This window comes from Papio anubis, chromosome 12 (assembly GCF_008728515.1).
Source record: "Papio anubis isolate 15944 chromosome 12, Panubis1.0, whole genome shotgun sequence".
Lineage (NCBI taxonomy): Eukaryota > Metazoa > Chordata > Mammalia > Primates > Cercopithecidae > Papio > Papio anubis.
This window is the reverse complement of record NC_044987.1, coordinates 41,994,841-42,019,224: the sequence shown is the minus strand read 5'-3', so window position 1 is coordinate 42,019,224 and position 24,384 is coordinate 41,994,841. Positions and strand designations below refer to the sequence as shown.

Genomic DNA, 24,384 nt, shown 5'->3' with positions numbered 1-24,384 from the left:
ACTTTTCCTTTTACTGATAATAAAATAGAGGTGCAGAGAAGGTAATTGCCGACGATCTCATGAGTGTCAGGGTACGTGTCAGGTCTTTTTCCACTACTTATTTCCTCAAATACTATGGAATTATAGCAATGTAACACGTTGAGATGTTAAACTCGGAGTTTTTCTTTTTTACCCTATCTTATGTATGGTCTCTGTTTAATCAATCAGGGTCTCAGGGTCTTCACATTACCTTGTGGAAAATCAGGGGCATTTTAGGCAGGAGCAGAGTAGGTGGGAGGCACGTCCATGGAAAAGCAGTGGAAGCAAAAGAAAAAAGCCTGTTTTTTTTTTTTTTTTTTTCCAAACTTTCAAAATAGACTCTTGAAGTCCACATCAAAAATGAGAGTTTTAAAAGCAAAGTTTTTGATCTTAAGAGCTAGGTTTTGTTGAGAGAAGAAAGGGCTCCTGAAATAAAAAATAAAGTTCTTGTAAAGTCAGGAATAAAGTTTATGCCATAATAGATTAGGAAAAAGACTAAAGGAAGATCTAAAAGCTTTCTTCCCTATATAATCCTCCCAAGACTAGGATCCTTAGGCTGGTAGGCAAGGAGAAGTTAGGTAGGACTTGAGTAGGGAACAGGGCTCTTGGGCTGCTGTGGTGGGACTGGGCCTGGGCTAACCAACAGGGAGAGAAGCAAAGCAAGTATGGAGAGTTTGTCCAGCACCAGCCATGACCATCTTAGGGAGCCCAGCCTAAACCTATTCTCCTTCACTTTTGAAATAAACATCTGAAGTCACTGGGGTCAAGGAGCCATAGCTGTTGCTCACCATCACTTACCATGCCTTCCGAGGATGGATGTCTGCCTGCTGCTAATGGATTGACCACTAGAATCGATAGTCCTCGCAGTGCCCCAAGATTGTGCTGAGCTTTGATGTGAACCACTGACTTTGGACATTCTCCTTTTTTTAAAAGGAGAATGAGGAACAGGATTGCCCTGCAAAGAAAACCAGTTCTTGTCTGAGTGAGACTAACTATTCAAAAGAAGTGAAGAATACTCTAATACGGCCTCCTGGAGCAGGAATGACCAAAGCAGGACTTCCAGGAATGGGTAGAAGCTGGGAGGACTGAGGGTGAGAGGAGCCTGTGAGGTCTGGGAGCAGGGTGAGCAAAAATGTAGTCCTGGAGAAGCACAGTTAGAGTTGAACAAGTGCTTTTTCAATCTTGTGGTTCTGGACTGGGGCTACATTCTGGCAAAGGAGCCTTTGAATGGCAGATTAGGGTTTAGACATCAGCCTGTGTGCAGTGGGAAACCACTGAAGCTGTCTTTTATTTGCCTGTTGATTTGTATGACTCGATAAAATCCTCTACCGAGCATTTCCCATGGTACTCACTTAATTTTTTTTGGAGACGGAGTCTCGCTCTGTAGCCCAGGCTGGAGTGCAGTGGCCGGATCTCAGCTCACTGCAAGCTCCGCCTCCCGGGTTCACGCCATTCTCCGGCCTCAGCCTCCCGAGTAGCTGGGACTACAGGTGCCCGCCATCTTGCCCGGCTATTTTTTGTATTTCTTAGTAGAGACGGGGTTTCACTGTGTTCGCCAGGATGGTCTCGATCTCCTGACCTCGTGATCCGCCCATCTCGGCCTCCCAAAGTGCTGGGATTACAGGCTTGAGCCACCGCGCCCGGCCATACCCACTTAATTTTTAAAAACAACTCCAGAGAGGTTAACAACTCCAAGTAGCCTAAGGCTGTGTAACTGAGAAGAGGTAGAAGTCAGCAGATTTGATTTTATATCCATGTGAGACAAAATTGTGTGCTTGTTCAAACCTTTCACTCAGTCTTTTATTGCCTCCCCAATGTTTGATAATGCCAGAGCCCAGAGTGGACAGACTCTAAGTGGTATCTAGGTGACAGACAGTCGAAGACCCAGATGTGTTCCTGCAATCTTGCCAATAAGTATAAGTCCATGACATCACCACCTCCCCAGTTTTACTAGCTTGCTTATTCCCAGGTTAGGTGACCCTTGTTCTCCTAATTTCTATCTCTGTGGGAAGCAAAATGAGTGTCAATCACCCCTAAGCCTTGGCCCCAATGCTGTAGGCAAATAGTTCTTTATCTCAGCCTCTTAGTTCCTAGGTCTGTACTTTACACAGGATCAATGTGTGTAATCTTTTGTTCTTTTGTCTTCACAGTAACTTAATTCCTGTGGTAAGGGAGGACCATGTGTATTCTTAAGTGTGAGTCCTTATTATTTGTATGTAGTTTGCATCTGTATTCTGTCAGCTCATTAGTTTGTCCACTTTTCATTCAGTTAATGACAAATGTGGAGTATACAAATGTTTGACATTCAAAACAGACAGCTCTGCAGTTCTGTGCTTTTAGATCATTTACTCATTTCTTCTTAGAGACTTACCTAAATTAGCATGACAGTGGCCGTGTTTCCTCATAGTTGTACATGTCCTTTATAGAGCTATATTTAGCACCCCAGAATTAGGAATGAGATCGTTAACATCAACAATTCATTGAGATAAACAGGACCAGTGTCCTCGTGCTCTTTTTACAGATGAGGAATCCACAATACCCAAGAGTTGAACTACTGTCTGGTGAGGTGGTGGCGATGTCTCGGAATGCTCACTTGTGTTCATTCCTTTGGCATTCAGCATTACATTCAGGGTAGAAGCAGCTATGATTTCTCCCATAAGAACAGCCAGGTATCTGCTGGCTTATCATATGCAGTTCTGTGCTTTTAGGTCATTGACTCACTGGCCAGTTCATGTCTCTGGGGAGACATGCATGCACGCATACACATTATATTCCAGCCAAATCGAACCATGCTCATTTTCCAAAATGTTCCATACATTTTCTTACCTCTAAGCATCTGCAGCCATTGTTGTTCTTGTTAATAGTATTACCAAATAATAATAATGATAATAGCTATCAATTATTGAGTGCTAAGATCTTTACTCACATTTTCTTATTTAGTATTACGATTTTCCCATTTAAGAGATGAAGAAATAAGGCTTGGGGCATTTGGTGAGCCACGACATATTTCTGTCTCACTCTAAAGTTGCTCCGTCTGCCTCAGCGCTGCTTTCTTCCTGGCCACCTGGCTCACCACAATTTATCCTTGGGACTCAGGGTATCTGTATCTTGCTCTCTACCTCTCCCCCCAGATCCCCAATCTATACTGAATGCTGCTCCCTTGAAGTGTCTACACCACCCTATACTGTAATATAGCACATTGCACACTGCACTACATTGGATAGCTTATCTGGCTAACTCCTTTACTAGAGAAAGGGACCACCACATCTGTCTGGTTTCTTGTTGTGTCTCCAGGCTGAGTAGTGCTAGACTGTCCTTGCTCAATAAAGGTAAAATAAGTGGCTGAAAATGACTTGGCAATTGTGGAAGGAGAAAGCTCTCCAGAACCCTTCAGTTATGTACAGGTTGTTGCTCTTGAAGCCCCTCCTCTCCTAGCCCATAGCAGGTGATCAGCAAATATTTGTTGATTGACTGAATGAATCTGATGAAGAGGATTCTGAGCAATTAGTGATAGGGAGCTTTGGGAATCTGGCAGTGCCTCAGTTGGGGGTTGGAGGAGTAGGAGGAACTAGGGGCAGTGGGATGGGTATGGGTAGGAGTGTCTGATCCCATCCCTGAGTTTCTAACAGGCCATCTTTTCTTTGGTCTTTGTGAGTTTCTGTTTTCTAAGTGGAACCTAAATGTCAGTTATGTAGGCAAAGAACAAAATAATTCTCTAGCTGCTATTTCTTTTCCAGCTGGCTTTATACCATTAGAGACAGATGAAAGAGACCTATGGAAGGCGGACTTTACCTGGTTTTACATGCACATGTGTACCTGTGTGTGTGTGTGTGCCTGAGTGTGTGTATGCACACACACTCATGTGTGTCTCTCTGGGGACTGGGGAGAGGTTCTGTTTTGCCACCAGCCTCTCTTTGAAAGGCATTGCTGTCATCACAGTGAAACATGTGGCATCAAAGCAGCAGCAGCAATTATGCCACCATTTGGATGTCTGTGCTATGGCAGCATCTGCTGATGCTTTGAGACTCTTCTGCCAGGATTTCGCCTGCCAAACCATCTGAACCATATGTTCTTATCAGCAGGAATACCGGCATCCCAAGTCTTTCAGGGGTGAGGCATCATAGATCAACGACCGACATCTCGATCTGGATAAGCACAGCTTGTGTTTGGCTTAGATAGAGGAGGGCAGGGGAAGGGATGTTTTGCAATTTTGGTTTTTGAAACAAAGGTATTAAAAATAATGTTGAATTTACTTATGATCCACCATAATTGGCAGTGTAATTAATGGATTAATTAATTATGAGTGCAGTATTTTTCCAAGACCTAATCTACTGGCTCGTTAGTGAGAAGCATCATTACACAGAATAGCAGGAAGGGCTTCACTCAGAAGTAGTTGTTTTTGTAAGTGGCACTAGAGTTCCTTTAACTTCTGGTCGGGGAGGGTCTCACTTTCCATTGACACTAACATGGGGATTTCATATGCTACTGACTTGTTATCTTTTAATATCTCAAGAATTGCTCTTGATTGCTTTCTAACCGTTACAGATGTATATGTTCTATTTATTATCTACCCCTCTTTCTCCTAAAGAAGAGCAATGCTTGTCAAGGGCAGAGACTGCATCTTCTATTCCTTTCCACTCCTAGAAAACCTGCCACAGCACTGGATATGTAGGAGGTGCTCAGTAATTCACTCAGTGAAAGAATAACATTGGCAAGTAAGATTTATTAAGGAGGCACTATAGTGTGGTAAGTCACTGATAGATTATAAAAATTAAAACCCTTTAGGCCTGACACAGCAGCTCACACCTGTAATCCCAGTACTTTGGGAGGCCAACACAGGCAGATCGCTTGAGCCCAGCAGTTTGAGACCAGCCTGGGCAACATGGCAAAACCCTGTCTCTAAAAAAAAATTAGCCAGGGGTGGTGGCATGGAGCTGTGGGTGGAAGGATCGCTCAAGCCTGGGAATTGGAGGCTGCAGAGAGCTGAGATTGTGCCACTGTGCTCCGGCCTATGCTGGAAAGAAAGAAAGAACAGAAAAAAATTAAAAGTGGGAATATAAACTCACTCTTTCTACCACCACTCAGGAATAACCATTCTTCTTATTTTGGGGCAACAAGCTAGAGGCAGTTTTGCTACCTAGCTTGAAATCACAGTCTGTCACTGCTCAGCTGTGGGATTTGGGCAAATTCCTTGATCTCTTGGTATCTCAGTTTCCTGAGATACAAAAAAAGAAAAAAAAAACTTTTATCAAAAAATTCCTTTTTTCTATATATAACAAAAATTAAAGGAAAAAACTCTCATTTTAAAATTGAATCTACAGTCTTTCCATTTTCTTGGACAATTTAAAATTAATAGGAAAAATGTTCTTATTGTAGATGCCGTAGAATGTTTGTACTTACCAGTTATACAGATGAAGGCTACTGGAGTCTTTAAAAGTTGTAAAAGTTTCTAGTTCTTTTCCTATTTTCCTACACTGCCTAATTTTAAAATTAAAACAAATTAAATATATCCTCAGAATTCAGTTCCCATTAAGGCAGGGATGTCTGTTTTGTTTTCTGCCACACCCATTGGCTAGGAGAGTAACTGGTATATAGTAGGTGTTGAATATTTGCTGAATGAATGAATGAACCTAAGGTCCTTTCCAACCCAGTTGAGAGTGAGCAGTATACAATAACCACTTTCCTGCGTAATACCATTAGCTAAAATATTTTCAGGAGTACTAAAGACATTTTCCTACACATTTTCCAGATGTATTCTCTTTTGGTCCTTTACCAGTTTCTTGCTTTGTCTTCCTGTAATGCTGAACGACTTGAGTTTAAATAGGTACTTGAATTGACTGACAGTATTAACATTGTTCAGCACTTAAGAGTCTCACCTATCATATATAGTGGGTGCACATTAGGTATTTGTAGAAACAGTGCAGCTTGTCTGATTGCCTATCAGGTCTCTTCTGTACATGGCCACCTTTTTGCTCATTAGTATTTATAAGCCAAGGCTGTATGCAATTATGCCCAGGTCTTTCATACCAGCCTCATCTCTTACCTTGTCTGTCGAGAGTTCCGCACTACAGCCTCATCACAGTTCTCTCTGTTCTACAAAGATGCCCTTTTTTTCATGCTTTCTTTTTCCTCTTTGCTTTGTATCCCTATGATCCAGATTCAGTGTCACTTTTTTTTTTTTTTTTGGAGACAGAGTCTTACTCTGTCGGCCAGGCTGGAGTGCAGTGGCAAGATCTCGGCTCACGGCAACCTCCACCTCTCAGGCCCAAGCAATTCTTCTGCCTCAGTCTCCCGAGTAGCTCGGATTACAGGTGTGTGCCACCACACCTGGCTAATTTTTGTATTTTTTTAGTAGAGATGGGGTTTCACCGTTTGGTCCAGGATGGTCTCGAACTCCTGACCTCAGGTAATTCACCCACCTTGGCCTCCCAAAGTGCTGGGATTACAGGCGTGAGCCACCATGGCCAACCTTTGTTTTCTTGTTTTGTTTTGTTTTTGTTTTGTTTTTTTGTGTTTTTTTTTGAGATGGAGTCTCAGTCACCCAGGCCAGAGTGCAGTGGCACAATCTCAGATCACTGCAATCTCTTCCTCCCAGTTTCAAGCTATTCTCAGACCTCAGCCTCCCGAGTAGCTGGGATTATAGGCGCCTGCCACCACACCTGATGAATTTTTGTATTTTTAATAGAGACAGGGTTTCACCATGTTGGCCAGCCTGGTCTCAAACTCCTGACCTCAGGTGATCCTTCCACCTTGACCTCCCAAAGTGCTGTGATTACAGGCATAAGCCACCGCGCCCGGCCCAGTGTCACAATTTTTGCTGTCTTCCTTGGGCATCCTTGGCTCCTTTTTTTCTCTTTCTGTGTTAATATTTAGCCACTTGTACTGCAGTATAAACATATTTGGGTATCTCTCCCCTTAGAAGAAACTAGTGTTTTACCCTGTCTCCTCTCCCCTACAGCCATTCCACTCTAACACCCAGTCAGTCATGGGCACATCCAGACCCTGTCAATGTTTACAGAAGATGATAATAGCTTCCCTCACCTACAAGCATGGGAGTAAATAGGTGTTACATCTAATAAATCTAAAGGGAATGGTGCACTTTCATGAGCCAGGCATTTTACAACTTTAATGCTCAGAAACTTTCCAAGATGAATATGAGCATGAATCTGCTTTGTTCTGAGGAAACAGACACTTGGGGCAGCTGAGTATAGTGTTAAAGTGTAACTAGTCCCAAACCAGGATTTGGTTACTTATCTAAAACTTTGTAGCTCTGCTTTCCTGCTTGCCTTGTTGTCCCACATACAGGTGTTTTATCTAAGCCAGAGGGGCAGAATTTACAAGTCCATACACTTACTCTCATACAGCCTGGCACTGGAAGATCCCGTCTACGTGTATGGATAAAATCATGGAGTGGTTTGTGGCCAGTAGGAATTGGGTATTGAGGTATGCGGTATGGATCAGTGGCCTCTCCTGGCCCATTGGTGGAGAACAGCCAGAGACCCCATGGAAGTGCGAGGCTGAGATGAGAAATCACAGCTCAGGAGTCAGCCACGGTGGGTCTCCCCATCTCATCATACTGTTCTTAGTAACAGAATAAGTCACTAAGTTGTGTTTTGTTGACCCTTTGTTACTTTTACTTTTTTTTTTTTTTTTTTTTTTTTGAGATGGACGTTAGCTCTTGTCGCCCAAGCTGGAGTGCAATGGCGCAGTCTTAGCTTACTGCAAACTCCGCCCCCTGGGTTGAAGCGATTCTCCTGCCTCAGCCTCCCAAGTAGCTGGGATTATAGGCACCCGCCACCACACCCAGCTAATTTTTGTATTTCTAATAGAGACAGGGCTTCACCACGTTGCCCAGTCTGGTCTTGAACTCCTGACCTCAGGTGATCCATCCGCCTTGACCTCCCAAAATGCTGGGATTGCAGGCATGAGCCACCATGCCTGGCCCTGTTTGTTACTTTTATGGACCACACACCTTCATAAATAAATGAGATTTGGTAATAGTGCAGTTTTTATCAATTAATGATAGTACAATCCTATCTTACAGGAATTTTATGACACCTCACTTGTGCCACCAATGTGTGCTACACTAAACTGTAGTAGAGATAAAACTGTTAGCAAAATGCTTTTTGATTTGGTCTTTATATTAAAAAAAAAGTAATTGGGATTTTTGGGGGGATTTGGGCACTAAGCAGTACATTGGCCCAGATGTTAAAAGTTAATTTCTAAGGGATGGGGGGATCTTGTTTATGGTATGGGAAGGAAGCTTAAAGGGAATTAGTTTAATTGTGTCAGAATATTAAGCAATCTTCTGCCGTCTGCTGTCAGCAGTGCATGGGTCCCCTAAGGTTCGCTTTTCCATTACTCTGACTTTCTCCCCATCTAGATGGAGTTCCCAATATCATTAACATGCCTCACATAGTGTCTTTTGAAGCTTTGGCTGGGTTAAATCACTTTTACGTATGCAAAGTGGATTGACTAAAACCTTTTCCCCAAACACCTGCCAGACCAGCTATTTTCGTTTCCCCTTGCAATGGACTCATAGCAAGTCTCACGCATGCATCACCAGATCACCAGTTACTCCATTTAATTGTGCTGCTCTTTCCACTCATCTTCCCAGAGAAGCTTGCTTTTTCCAGAAACTGCCTTCCATCCCCCACTTGTGAACACGCCACCTCTTCTCCTTCCCAGAAATTTTTTTCTTTTTTTTGCCTGCCTTCTGTCTTAAGGGGATTGCCCAGATAGGTATCAGTGACACTCTATTTGCCTGTGTTATAGAATACTGTTTTACAAACTTTTTTTTGACTATAATTTACAGTAGGAATTAGATTTTATGTTATAACCCAGAATACACACAAATACACACATATACACATACACATGTACACGAGGACCACCATAACAAAAACTGGGGGGCTTCAACGGCAGAAATGTATTGTCTGACAGTTCTGGAGGTAAGAAGGCTGAAATCAAGGTGTTGAGAGGGCCACACCCTCTCTGACTGTTCTAAGGGAGAATCCTTCCTTGTCTCTTGCTAGCTTCTGGTGGTTGCCAGCACTCCTTGGCTTTCCTTGGCTTATGGATGTATTACTTCAGTCACGCAGCCATTTTCTCCCCATCTTCACATTGTCTTCCCTCTGTGTGTGTCTGCCTCTGTCCAAATGTCACCTTTTCACACCTGTAATCCCAGCACTTTGGGAAGCTGGGGCCTCCCAAAGTGGATCACCTGAGGTCAGGAGTTCAAGACCAGCCTGGCCAACATGGCGAAATGGTGGTGCATGCCTGTAATCCCAGCTACTTGGGAGGCTGAGGCAGGAGAATTGCTTGAACCTGGTAGGCAGAGGTTGCAGTGAGCTGGGATCATGCCATTGCACTCCAGCCTGGGCAAAAGAGTGTAACTCCATCTCAAAAAAAAAAAAGTCATCTTTTTATAAGAACACAAGTTGTACTTAATTGGAGCCCATCCTACTAATTTTATTTTTAACTTGATTGCCTCTAGTACAGGCCCTATTTCCACATAAGGCCACATTCTGGCATCTACTTGGGTGGGGGATATCTACCCAGCTGGGGCTCCAACCCATTGTGTTTAGGGAGACACAATTCAACCTATAATAAATAATTCACCTTAAATGATGCCTTCATGTTCCGTTCTGTTACATTCTATTCTATTCTATTCTATTCTATTCTATTCTATTCTATTCTATTCTATTCTATTCCATTATTTTGTTTAGAAATGTTGGTTGCTTTTCACTAACTTGATTTCACATTGATTTGAAAATACTGCTTGGGACAATGTTCTGAGTTTGAATCCTGGCTTCTCTGATTTTCAGTTTCTTTCCATAGTAAACACAATCTTACCTCAGAGGATTGTAGTGAGAATGAAGGAGAAATATGAGAAAGTATTTGGTAAGGTAAGTATAGTAAATATAGTAAAGACAAGTAAAAATGAGCAGGAAATCAGGAGCATTAATCTGTTCAATGAAACTATATAGAATCCTTTATATCTGATATGATCAGGACCTCGAGTTGTTTGTTAACCAAATAATTCAATGAGAATGTGGGATTATTAGCAATTACATACACATATACACACATACTAAGATGTAAATTATTCACGAGTTCTCCAACCTTGTAATGTAAGACTGAGAGTTTTGTGGTTGTTTTGTTAAGAGTCCCATGATTGATATCACACATCATGTTTCTTGCGTAAAGCCCATATCATCTATTGACTATTTCCTTTGGAGTTTCTTTATAATGGAGTGAAAATTTCAAAACACGAAATAACCTGAGGATAGAATTCAGACTAGAGATTCCTTTAGCAATAGAGGAAATATAGTTGACGATATTCCTGTAAAATTTTAAGATTGTCTTGTCCACATCTAATTTGATGGGTGATTTTTTTAAAATTCTCACTTAATTTTCTTTCCATGCACGCTCATATGAAATATTTAACTAAATTATAAAATGTTGTTAACAAGTAAAACTGGCATACCTAGTTTAGGGAACAAACTTGGTTGATTCTTGACAAGCACGCAACTTGGTTGGTGGGAGCAGAAGAGGAAATATCCTATAGAAATGCCTATTTTCCATGACCCTTTTTTCCAGCTATGGCCATGGGTTCGTATTTTACAGAGGAAATGGAGAGCAATGGTTGATTTGGTGAGCCCCTTAAGTGCCAGTGGATTAAGGGAGCTTTTACCTTTTAACAACCACTTACACAAATCAGTTCTCAGCCACAGACAGCCTAGATGTTTTAGGAGACCCTTGTGTAAACCTTGTGTAGCACTACTATCTGTGTATTCACCAGGGATCCAAGGTATGTCATCAAGAAGGCAGATCTGGCCAAAAGGAGGTGCAATACAGACAGAGCTGAGTTTGCTAAGTGTGTTTCTTCCTGCCTGCTATGCTTCAAGAGTCTGTTGGTGTGGGCTTGGGATGTATACATTCTTATCTAGGCATAGACTATTGGCTTCTCTTGGCTCTTGCCCAGCACCTCTGAGATTGTCAGGAAGGGAAAATACACTTTGCAGTGGAGTAGCTTTCTCTATTTACGTGGGTGACTTTTTGCCCGTGTTAGTATTTTTATCTAGCAAAATGGGTTGAAGCTGAACTTTTAAAAAGACATATGCATAATTTCATCAGGTATTTATTATTAAATGTCAAGTGATGATTCATTAACTTAGTGAAGTAATGCCAAAGAAATCCATAGAAGGCCTGAAGTCTGGCTGAAAACAACTGAGAGCCATTTTCTTTGTAACTATCTTAGGTTTGGATCACTTATCCACAAAAGGTATAGGCTTTCGACTTTGATTGTGTCCTTCTAAGTGTTTTCTCTGCAGATCACAGTCCTCAAAAAATAGACCTAATATTCAGAAGATCAGGTTAATGAGAAATGGCAAGTATTATGAATGGACCAAATAAGAAACCAAAATAAAGACAAAGATTTCTGAAATTAAAAGTACTGTGGTTTGGCAATAAAAGGTCATGTCATGGTATATTTCTGCATTGCTTACTTCCTGTCAGGTGTGCATTTTCTTATAAACAGCCCTATGGAGGAGGTACTTTCTGTAAAGTTTTTTTCTCCAAAGAAACAGACACTTGGACATTTAAATACTAGATAAGTAACAACAGGGTAAGCCACCTAAATAGAAGGGAGATAAATATCAAAATTAAACATAATAATAATATGTAATACAAAAGTTATGAATTAGAGAACTGTCGCGATTGTTTGGTTTTCTGTTCTTGTGATAGTTTGCTAGAATGATGGTTTCCAGCTGCATCCATGTCCCTACAAAGGATGCAAACTCATCCTTTTATGGCTGCATAGTATTCCATGGTGTATATGTGCCACATTTTCATGAAATCAATCTGTCACTGATGGACGTTTTGGGTTGATTCAAGTCTTTTGCTGTATTGTGAATAGTCTTTTTGCAATAAACATCATTGTGCATGTGTCTTTATAGCAGCATAATTTATAATCTTTGGGTATATCTCCCAGTAATGGATGGCTACAGGTCATATGGTACATCTAGTTCTAGATCCTTGAGGAATAAAAGCCATACCGACTTTCCATGGTTGAACTGGTTTACAATCCACCAACAGTGTAAAAGTGTTCCTATTTCTCACATCCTCTCCCAGCACCTGTGTTGTTTCCTGACTTTGAATGATGTAACTGGGTGTGAGATCAGGTATCTCATTGTGGTTTTGATTTGCATAGGTGGGAACTGAACAGCAGGATACTTGGACTCAGGAAGGGGAACATCACACACACGGGGGCCCTATCATGGGGAGGGAGGGAGGATTGCATTGCAGGAATTTATACAGTGTAAATGACGAAGTTGATGGGTGCAGCAGACTAACATGGCCACAGAGCACATACATATGTAACAAACCTGCATGTGTTATGCACATATGCCCCTACAACCCAAATATCAAAATTAAACATAATATGTAATAAAGTTATGAAGTAAGTTGATATGAACAACAAATGAGAGGAAGCACAAATCAGTAATATTCAAAATAATACATAATTTCAGGTTTAGTAGAAATTAAAAGAGTCATATAAGTATGTACAGATACTCACTAAGAGAATACCATAAAAACAATGTGTCAGTAATTTACAAAACCTAAATGAAATGGAAAAATCCTGGGACAAATATAGATTATTAAACTTGACCTAAGAACAAATAGAAAACCTGAAAAGATTAAAACCATAAAGAAGACTTCTTGTTTCAACCCTGACATGTATAGAGTTTGGAAGTCCTTATTGTCATTCTTACAACAGGAGAAAAATGAAAAAACTGGAAATTTACTTTTCTGGATATTTGGTTACTTGGAGCAGAAACCACCAGATGCCATAAGCTGGCAGGGATACATTACTAGTTATTTTGATGAATTGCTGTAAACTGAGTGCAGGCTAGTGGGAGATTAATGAGCTCCTGGGAGCTGCTGTCTAACAAGGTCTTCACACTTTCACAGGCTTTTCCCCCTGGAACTCTACCAGGTACTCAGTAAGGGGATCCTCACGGCCCTGGGACAGGGGCTTGAGGGGGAGTAGCCTTCATGAAACCCTTCCTGACTCTTCTCCTTCACAAAGACCTCATCTCTAGGAGGAAACACTTCCCCACAGGACAATTCTGCAAACTTATCCCAGCTGGGAGAAGACAATTTAGTCCAAAGAAATAAAAACCGTAGTCAACAGGGGAGCTTCAAGGAAATAACCAGGAAAGGGACTAGAGCTGAAGGTAGGGCAGAAATAAAGCTCTACCTGTGAAGAGAGACAGAAACACATCTGAAATTCACACCCTTGAAACACAGCCTCACTGAAAGACTGAGACTTAAGTAAGAAGACTTGCAACAGCCTCCTCCCCTACCCTCTACCACAATGACAAGGCTCCGGTAATAATAATAGTGGAGCCCAGCTGAAAAGCTGCAAGGCACATACTCTCTCTGAGAATTAGTACAAAGGTAAGCCCCAAAGCTCAGAGGAGAGGAACAAAGAAGCCTGCTATAGGAATTTGAAGACTTTGGCACCAGTAACTACAATAAACGTTAAACACAGCTCATCTCAGATTAATAGAAATTCTCACACCAACGGCCTATTTACTTCAGTACCTGTTATCCTATAGAACATGTCTGGCTTTCAACAAAAAAATTACAAGGCATGCCAAAAGGCAAAGAAACAAAAAGCATCCAAAAACATAAAGCAAGCTTCAGAACCATACTCAGATATGACACAGATTTTCCAATTATCAAGTAATTTAAAATAATTATGTTTAATTTGTTAAAGGTTCTAATGAAAAAAATATACAACATGCAAGCTTATATGGGTAATGTAAGCTGAGATATTAAAACTAAAAAAGAATAAAAATGAATGAAATTAAAAGTTAAAACCCACAATAACAGAAATAAAGAATGTCTTCAACAAGTTCATAGGTAGATATAACACAACCATGGGAAAAAATACTGATGAACTTGAAGATAAGTTAATAAACCTTCCAAAACTGAGATGTAAACCAAGAAAAGAATGGGGACAAAAGAGACAAACAGAAAATTCAAGAGCTGTGGGAAAGCATAAATGATGTATAATGTTTTCAGGGTGAGTCTTTGTTTATTTTCTGCCCTAGGGGAGAAAATAATTAGAGTAATATTAGTCAAGAATTTTTGGGCTGGGTGCAGTGGCTCACGCCTGTGATCCCAACACTTTGGGAGGCTGAGGCAGGCAGATCTTTTGAGCTCAGGAGTTCCAGACCAGCCTAGGAAACATGGTGAAACCCTGCCTCCACAAAAAAAAAAAAAAAAAAAAAATTAGCTGGGTGTGATGACGCTTGTTTGTAGTCCCAGCTACTTGGGAGGCTGAGGTGGGAGGATCACTTGACCCGGGAGGTTGAGACGGCAGTTAGCTGAGATCGCACCACAGCGCTCCAGCCTGGGTGATAGAGTGAGACCCCATCTCAAAAAAAAAAAAGGAAAAAGAACTATCCAAAATTAAGAATAGACTCAAAACCATAAGTCCAAGAAGCTCAGGGAACACCAAGCAGAATAAGTATCAAAAACCACAAAACAAAGACCAGCACCAAAAACCCCATAGCTAGACATGTCATATTTAAAAACTGCAGAAAACCAAAGGCAAAGAGAAAATCTGAAAGGAAGATGGGGACGAGGGACATAAACAAGTGGAATTAGAAGTCAAAACTCATCCACTCATCCTTTCTACCTCCACCCAACCGTGCTTCATTCACTTACAAGATACCAGGCCCATCAGTCTTACAGACAAGTTTACTTGCAAACTTGGTAGTACTATGACCTCAGCTTACATACAGAGCTTGAGTTCCTTTCCACCATTCTGTCTCCAAAGAAAGAAAAATAAAGATGGGTATGGGGGGACAAATAGATGTAATGGCAACAAGCTGAAAAAGTCTGTGGTACCTGAGCAAGATGTCTGTTTACATTGATTTTGTATTTGAGGTTTTCTTTGTTTCTCCTTTTTACTTTACCCACTCTTCTAAGTTCCCACACTCAATATCTTCTTAAATTGTTTAATTCAGGAATTTTTCACTTTCTGTGTTTCCCTGAGCCAGTCTTATTCACTTCTTATTCCCTACAAAGGAATGTTCTTTGTAACATTGAGAAGGCTCCCAGAAACAGTGAGTTAAATAAAATTCATTACAGTATGTGATTAAGTGCCAGGTGGATATTGCAGAATGTAAGTATAGGAGTTTAGAGATGAGAGCTGGAGGTATAATGTAGGAAGATATGAAAGAGTTAGATTTGAGCTAGGACTTAAAATTTGGGGTTGCTATTTGCGGAGGTAGAGCTGATTTCCAGGGGCGTTCTAGGCCAGAGCAACTGCGTTACTAAAGGCCCAGCATGGGGAATATGTAGGACCATGCACTGGCTTGGTTGCTCCATCAGGAGAGAAAAGTTTGTATTACGGACTGTTACAAAATAAGTATGGGGGCCAGGTGCGGTGGCTCATGCGTGTAATTCCAACACTTTGGGAGGACGAGGTGGGAGGATCACAAGGTCAGGAGATGGAGACCATCCTGGCTAACATGGTGAAACCCCATCTCTATTAAAAATACAAAAAATTAGCTGGGCATGGTGGTGGGTGCCTGTTAGTCCCAGCTACTCGGGATGCTGAGGAAGGAGAATCACTTGAACCTGGGAGGCAGCTGTTGCGTGAGCCAAGATCGTGCCACTGCACTCCAGCCTGGGCCACAGAACAAGACTCTGTCTCAAAAAAAAAGGAAGGAAGGAGGAGGGAGGGAGGGAGGGAGGGAGGGAGGGAAGGAAGGAAGGAAGGAAGGAAGGGAAGGAAGGGAAGGAAGGAAGGAAGGAAGGAAGGGAAGGAAGGAAGGAAGGAAGGAAGGAAGGAAGGAAGGAAAAGTCGTATATCCTACCCTGAAGAGAAAAACAAGTAAAAGTTTTGGAACTTTCATCCATGAACTCATTCATTAGTTCCTCCATTCAACAAATATCAAGGATCTATATATGCCAGTCCTGACACTACCACAGAGAGTACAAATATTAAAAAGACATTATTCCTGCTCCCAAGGAGCTTTACTGCTAGAAAGACAGATGTGTTGATGGCTAAAACACACCGTGACAAGTGCCGTACTAGTGGAATTTATGCTGGGTATGGGAGGGTCAGAAGAAGGAGTGATTAATTCTGTCAGGCAGGAAGAAGAAAATAAAAAGAACTGGGAGAATGGAATCCCAAGTAAACTACCCTGGATTATCTACCCTAGTAGATAATCCATCTTTGTCACATTCCCAACACTATTTCTCAATGAGTGTTCATTTGACCTTTGAGGTCTTCTGCCTGTCTTTGGTCACAGCTTAACTCCATTGTGTGAAGACCATGTTGCCATGGTGTCATATGGCAGGTGGATGAAGCTGACCTACTGGCAATTTCCCCAGATACCTCTTACTTCCCATGATGGTTAATTTTATGTGTCCACTTGCTTGGGCCAAAGGATGCCCAGATAGCTGTTAAAACATTTCTACATTTGTTCGTGAGGATGCATCTGAATAGCATTTGATTGAGTAGACTGAGTAAAGAATGCCCTCACCATTGTGGGTATCACTCAACCCAATCCACTGAGAGCCCATGTAGGACAAAAAGGCAGAGGAAGGGCCATTCACTCTCTTTGCCTGAGCTAGAACATCCATCTTCTCCTACCCTTAAACATGCATGCTCCTGGTTCTTGGACCTTCAGACTCAGATGGTAACTTATACCATTGGCTTCCCTTGTTTGCAGACCTTTGGGTTTGGCATGCAATTATACCACTGACTTTCCTGGGCCTCCAGCTTGCAGACAGAACATCGTGCAACTTCTCAGCCCCCGTAATCATGCAAGCCAACTCCTCATAATAAATCTCTTTGTGTATGAACCCCATTGGTTCATTTTTTTCTGAATAACACTGATTAATATACCACCCTATCCTGTGTTCTTCCTCATGACCATTTTTCCCCAAGCAGATCTCTCCTGTTTGACAGATGTTTCACTTTGGGGCATGGAGGTTGCTTTACTGTGATCATGGAGGATACTTTTCCAGTGCCTTCTCATGGTGCTCTGGAGGAGCACAGGCATCATGGAGGGTGCACCTGGGAGCATCCTCAGAACAACATGTGATGCAATGTGAAATTCATTGTGGCACAACCTTTCTCAAGCCCTTCTCCAAAGAGGTTTATTATTCAGCAAGACCTTGCTATAATATGATCTCATTTAATAATCTTTCCAGTGGCTTCTAAGGATGGCATTCAAACAAGGCTCCAGTTTATACATTAAGATTCATGCCTGTAATCCCAGCACTTGGGGAGGCCAAGGCGGGAGGATCACTTGAGTCCAGGAGTTTGGGACCAGCCTGGGCAACATAGCGAGAGCCCATCTCTACAAAAAAAAAATTAGCTGGACATGGTGGCATGTGCTTTGTGGTCCCAGCTACTCAGGAGGCTGAAGTGGGATGGTCACTTGGGAATAGGAGCTTGAAGCTGCAGTGAGCTTCAAGTACACCACTGCACTCAAGCCTGGGTGACAGGAGCAAGACCCTGTCTCAAAACAACAACAACAAAAGATTCATTCATCAGTTGGAGGACTTTTAGAAAAATATATATTTGGAAAGGGGGCAATAAGAAGTTAGGGAATGGGAATGGCTAGAAATTTTGTGTCCTTAGGTAATTTGTAGAACTTTAAAATTTTCAGTGAACAGTGAAATTCTGCTTTCTTTAGCAAAATTGTTTTGTTTTGAGCTTTCCCCCAATTTCCTAGTTAAATCTGTGAACATTTTGAAACTGTGAATATTTCAAGACATATTCTCAAATTTGAAATGTGTCTTGTTATTGTAAAAGCTGAGAAAAAGCTTCATTCCTTGGTTCATAAGTACGTATGCTTGATTGATACAGTGTTCCTTATACATCCTTCCTAGTTTCCACTATGAGTTCAGTTTTTGTTTTTTAATTTGGCAGCAGGAGAATTTTTTAAAAGAGACTCTTTTACCATTTGAGCCATACTTTCTATCACTTTGTCTTAACATTCCTATGGAGATCGTCTTGCTCTCTGGGAAACAAGCTATTTTAGGTGTTATTACAGAACTAGATATATTTTATCTCTGATTCCTTGTGTTACCCCAGGCTCTGATAAAACTGTATTTTAGTAGCAGTTTATACACTTCCTCTCTGATTGTATTTTTAGCACATAAAGGGTCCTTAAAAAATCCTTTATAAGTAAGTGTTCCTTTCTTAAATAAATGCCTTAGTGCCTCCTAAACTGGAGTAACCAAGGGAACCACGGTGTTCTCCTCTGCGTGAACTAATCTGATATCTTTGTTTCATAACCTGGATTAATTTGCTGCCGTGAAAGCTGTGCAGATGGTGGTAGACTTCCAGAATTGTTTCAGAAGGATGAGGGAACTCAGATTCTTCCAGTGAGATGCTCTGTTTGCACTTGGCCTGGAGGAATATTTTGATTTCAACTCCTTTCCAGGAACCAGTAACAGCAAATCATACTAGTTACCCAATGTCCAGATTCCAGGTACCTCTGAAATCCAGGTGGCTGAAATCTCCAAGGTGGATCAGATAAAGGCATCCTAGCAGGCAAACACTAGGCAGTTCCAGGTTTCCACTCTCTTCCTGGCCAGATGAGGAATCCACTCTACAGAGCATGAAGGGGACTCTGTTTTTATTATGATACTGTCAAGTCAGTGCCTTTTAAGTTTTTCTTCTTAATATCTTAGAAGGCTTGACCCATACAGACCACCACAGAAAGGGGCTATGAGAGGCTAAACTTGTTTTAAGGTGACACTCAATTGTTCTAGCTGTCAGATACCAACCTTGTACTATCTCTGCTTAGGCTTAAAACCAGGTGATTTTATTAGATAGGAAAATTCTTTAAGGAAGTACTACAGGAGGGTACTGGGGACAAACTCTGTTAGCAAGAGACAGCCAGGGAGATGGAGATTAACTTTGAACAGTTACGGGATATTTTCAAGAGAATGGGTTTATTTTATTCCCCATTGTGATGGAGGTTCCGGTGTGCTAAAGCCTGGAGCTGCAGTGGTGAGGGGGAAGGCAAGCACAGTTCTTGAAGAGCTTCTTAGAATTATACCTTGTCACTTCATACATCTCTTAAAAACCTACAACACTGACTACCACATAGTAAGTGTTCTATAAATATTTGTTGAGGGATAACACGAATAAATATTAAGAATGAATTTTCTAAGCTTATCAGCACTCATACCTTTGCTTCGGTTCATGCATTTACTATAGTTTGCCTGTGTAACTTCGGGTTGATTTGAGAGGAAATGCCCTTGATTACATGAATGTAAGTAGTCAAGACTGATCAGACTGAAATCTAATGTAGGCACCTAATTTAATGAGGAGAGAAAAAATTACCCAAACAAGAGCATGTGTAATTATGCTAAATTTCATGACTTCGGGGTCATAAATGGATTTTTCTTGATGTTCATCTGACACGAATTAATTCCAGTTGTTGCTGACTATTAAGCATCGGCTTGTAGGGTCCTTTATAATAAGAGGACATTAATTCCTGTTAAATTATGATGAGCCTCCTGCAGAATCATACATTTCATTCATATGGATGTCACTAATAAGGAGACAATAAAAGATGAGGAGGATCAAAAGGAAGCTTTTGCTGCAGAAATTGATGGGGAATGAACCTTCCCAGCCCATGAGGCAAAGTGGTGGCAAAGAGCTTTAGAATGGGTGTGTCAGTCAGCTGGGCTGCTGTAACAGAATACCACAGAATGGGTGACTTAAACAACAAACCTTTATTTTCTCACCGTTCTAGAGGCTGGAGAGTTCAAGATAAAGATTCCAGCAGGATTCAGTTTCTGGTGAGGGGTCTCCTTCTGGCTGCTGGATGGCTGCTTTGTCCTCACGTGGCCTTTCCACTGATCACGTGCGAAGACCAGCATGAGAGAGATCTGACGTGTCTCTTTTCCTAAGGACACTAATCCTATCAGATCAAGACCCCACTCTTATGACTTCATGTAACCCTAACTACCTCCTCATAACTCCAAATGTAGCCACAAAGTGGGGTTAGGGCTTCAACATATGGGTTTGGTGGGGGTGTAGGGAGGGTATCATATGGTCCATAGCAGGGGGATAGCTTCATGTTTAAACTCCAGTTCTTTCTCCAGTCAGCTTCTTGACTGTGGCCTGTTGCTTAGACTCTCTGAGCCTTAGTTCCCCCACCTGAAGCATGGGAGAAGTAATCACAGCCTGGGTTGGAAGATGACACTGAATTAAATAAATGTGTGAAACAACTCACTTAAGGCAGGGCACAGAGTGAACACTCAGCAAACGCCAGCCCTCACTGGGATTTCGTCTTTCTTTGCCTGGTCAGGCTGGGTTCCAGGTTTGCAAGGACATTTCTGATATTGGGACTCCTCTTAATGATTAGTGGATCATATTCTGGGAGCGCAGAAAAATCTTCAGAAGCATGGATAAAATATGGAACGTGTGCTTATGTGAATAAATGGTGATGTTAAGAAAATGAGAGGATTAGCAAGCACATGAACTCCTATGGAAATTACGGCATAGCGATGCGAAGGAAGGCATTTTTAATGATTTGAGTAAATGAGAGAGTGACCTTGATTCTGTTCTTTCAAATTATGGGATTAGGTGAAGGGCTGGCTTTGATGAGAAAATAAAATGGAATAATTTTCAGCAAAAGTTCGTTTTAAAATTATGCCCATATTTAAATATTTTTCTTTAATAATCCTGTCAACTGTTAATGAATTAAACATTATGTATAGAAGTGTTGTTTTTATTTCTTCTGCCACAAATAAGTCTCATGGGTAAAGATTATACATCTTCTGTGGGCTTTCTTCTCGTGATATTTAAAATTAAGTTCCTCTGGCCAAGTGTTATATATAATTCTTATTCATGATTTTAGCACAGATGTTAATAAATGTCACCACAGTATATTTGCTTTCTTTGTTAACCTGAATTAATGAAGCTTTTTCGTGTATGTGTGTGTGTACATATATATATATATACACACATATATATAAACGCATCAGTACAGCCTGAACAGCAACACTTTTAAAGTGTTAAGCATATTTTTCTCCCTTTGTACTTGAGAAAAAATATCATCCTGTGTCATTCCAGCTGCATTTCAATACATTTGTAAATTTTCATGAAATATGCTGCTTGTGCCCTGTGTATTAAGCCCTCTAATGAGCTAATATCAACCCTCCACTACAGTTTATCTGTGGAATTTCCTCAGCTCAGCAAATGCATCTTCTTTCATTCATTCATCCTGTAGAGCACTTGTCAGTTGCTGCTATTTAGTGTGACAAGAGGAGGAAAAAAAGCTGTGGTTTAAAGTGCTGTCAAATTATTATCATTTTTTTGGTCCTAGTCCTTGTATTTGGTATTCAAAAGAAACCCTTTATTTTAGGGCATTGAGTACAAAATTAGATCAGTTCCATAAGATAATGACCATATTTCACAGTTAGGAGCCAGCATGATTGCAGGGTAGTGCTTACAGCTTAGAGTCGTTTCTTGTTGTGGTTCCTAGAAGTGAACTTGTAGATTTATTTTTCTTTTGTGTTTTGCCAGCCTCAGACAGCATTCTATACCAGTGGTTGGGAGAACAGAACTTTAATTTTTCTGAATACAGTGGAGTGGAGTGGACACAATCTTTTTGACTAAAAAGGGGCATGTTGGTTTTTTCTTTTTCTAAAAAATTTTTTTACTATATTTTAAGTTCTAGGGTATATGTGCACAACGTGCAGGTTTGTTACATATGTATACATGTGCCATGTTGGTGTGCTGTTAACCATCACCCATTAACTTGTCATTTACGTTAGGTATATCTCCTAATGCTATCCCTCCCCTCTCCCCCCACCCCACAACAGGCCCCGGTGTGTGATGTCCCCCTTCCTGCGTCCAGGTGTTCTCATTGTTCAACTCCCACCTATGAGTGAGAACATGCGGTGTTTGGTTTTCTGTTCTTGCTAGTTTGCTGAGAATGATGGTTTCCAGCTGCATCCATCACAGGGACATGAACTCATCCATTTGCTTGTTTTATAAGTATTCCATAGATTGTATATAATGCCACATTTTCTTAAAATCCAGTGCATTCACTATTGAGTGGGCGAACGGGTTGCTTGCAGTCTTTTACTGTGTGAATGGTGCCGCCAATAAACATCGTGTGCATGTGTCTTTATAGCGGCATTTATTTATATAATCCTTTGGGTATATACCCAGTAATGGGATGGCTACTGGGTCAAATGGGCATTTCTAGTTCTAGATCCTTGGCTCTCTCTCTCTTCACAATGGGTTTGAACTAGTTTACAATCCACAACTTAGGCAAGTGAACACTGTTCCTGCATGTCCTCTCCAGCCTGTTTCCTGACTTTTGAGATGATGCATGGAAATTTCCTAGCTGGGTGTGAGATGTTCTCCATTGTGGTTTGATTTGCATTTCTCTGATGGTCAGGTAATGATGAGCATTTTCAAGCCTGTGTCTGTTGGCTGCATAAATGTCTTCTTTTGAAATGTCTGTTTCATATCCTTTGCCCACTTTTTGATGGGGTTGTTTGTTTTTATTCTTTGCCCGTTTGGGTTGAGTTATTTGTAGGTTCTGGATATTAGCTCTTTGTCAGATGCATAGATTGCAAAAATTTTCTCCCATTCTGTAGGTTGCCTGTTCACTCTGATGGTAGTTTCTTTTGCTGTGCAGAAGCTCTTTAGTTTAATGAGATCCCATTTGTCAATTTTTACTTTTGTTGCCATTGCTTTTGGTGTTTTAGAGGTGAAGTCCTTGCCCATGTCTATGTCCTGAATGGTATTGCCTAGGTTTTCTTCTAGGTTTTTATGGTTTTAGTTCTAACATTTAAGTCTCTAATCCATCTTGAATTAATTTTCATATAAGGTGTAAGGAAGGGATCCAGTTTCAGCTTTCTACATATGGTTAGCCAGTTTTCCCAGCACCATTTATTGAATAGGGAATCCTTTTCTCATTTCTTGTTTTTGTGAAGTTTGTCAAAGATCAGATGGTTGTAGATGTGTGGTATTATTTCTGAGGGCTCTGTTCTGTTCCATTGGTCTATATCTCTGTTTTGGTACCATTACCATGCTGATTTGGTTACTGTAGCTTTGTAGTATAGTTTGAAGTCAGGTAGCATAATGTCTCCAGCTTTGTTCTTTTGGCCTAGGATTGTCTTGGCAATGCAGGCTCTTTTTTGGTTCCATATGAACTTTAAAGTCATTTTTTTTTCCAATTCTGTGAATAAAGTCATTGGTAGCTTAATGGGGACGGCATTGAATGTATAAATTACCTTGGGCAGTATGGCCATTTTCACAATACTGATTGTTCTTATCCATGAGCATGGAATGTTCTTCCATTTGTTTGTGTCCTCTTTTATTTCATTGAGCAGTGGTTTGTGAGGTCAAATCATCCCTGTTTGCAGATGACATGATTGTATATTTAGAAAACCCCATCATCTCAGCCCAAAATCTCCGTAAGCTGATAAGCAACTTCAGCAAAGTCTCAGGATACAAAATCGATGTGCAAAAATCACAAGCATTCTTATACACCAATAACAGACAAACAGAGAGCCAAATCATAAGTGAACTCCCATTCATAATTGCTTCAAATAGAATAAAATATCTAGCAATCCAACTTACAGGAGATGTGAAGGACTTCTTCAAGGAGAACTACAAACCACTGCGTTGGTTTTTTCGACTCATTTGTAAGAAGAAGTAAATCAGAAGTATATGTTGTTCCATCCTGGGAAAAGAAAAAAAAAAAAATGCATGGAACGAATAAGGGTCAAAAATGTAAGGAATTTTAAAAACAGTTTATTTTTTACATTTCTTTTACCTGAGGGTGTTTTTAGGATTATGACTATACCTGCTGTGTGTGTGGTGGTTGGTGATCTTTTTTTTTTTTTTAAATGATCAGATGTGCTGCAGCTGTGGAATTCTACAAATCCAGAAATCCTCTATGCTGTTTTCTGCCCTTCCTTTCTCACCTGCATGCTATGTAGCCACTTAAAAGTTCACTGTACTTGAATTTTTTTTATAGGTGTGTGTGTATGCGTGTGTGTGTGTGTGCGCACACACGCGAGTGAGAGAGACAGAGAGAGAGGAATCATAAAAAAAAAAGATTCAAGTACAGTGGGGAGTGGGGAGAGAGAGTAATTACTCTGGGACCATTTTGGTTTGTGGAAGGGCGGAGCTTTAACCATGCTTCTGAGGCATCTGAGAGATTATGATGCGATGCCCTAGTACTGGACATACAATCTGACAATGGCTTTGTTGAGTCAACTTGAAGCCCAAGAGACATTCTCCAGTTTTTCCATTAGGGAGTTCTTATTTTTGCTGCTGTACAT

At 40.9% G+C, this 24,384-nt stretch overlaps 1 protein-coding gene and 1 long non-coding RNA gene across 6 annotated transcripts in view; one reads left to right on the top strand and one right to left on the bottom strand.

The window, feature by feature from the left end:
• Nucleotides 1-24,384, top strand: part of FAT3 (FAT atypical cadherin 3) — a 703,955-nt gene that overhangs the window by 179,741 nt on the left and 499,830 nt on the right. The window lies entirely within an intron of this gene.
• On the bottom strand, nt 897-23,995 carry LOC103877812. The gene is made up of 3 exons (XR_004177416.1): nt 23,904-23,995; nt 23,678-23,780; nt 897-973 (listed from the first exon to the last, which is right to left on the bottom strand). It is a non-coding gene; the product is annotated as an uncharacterized LOC103877812 (long non-coding RNA).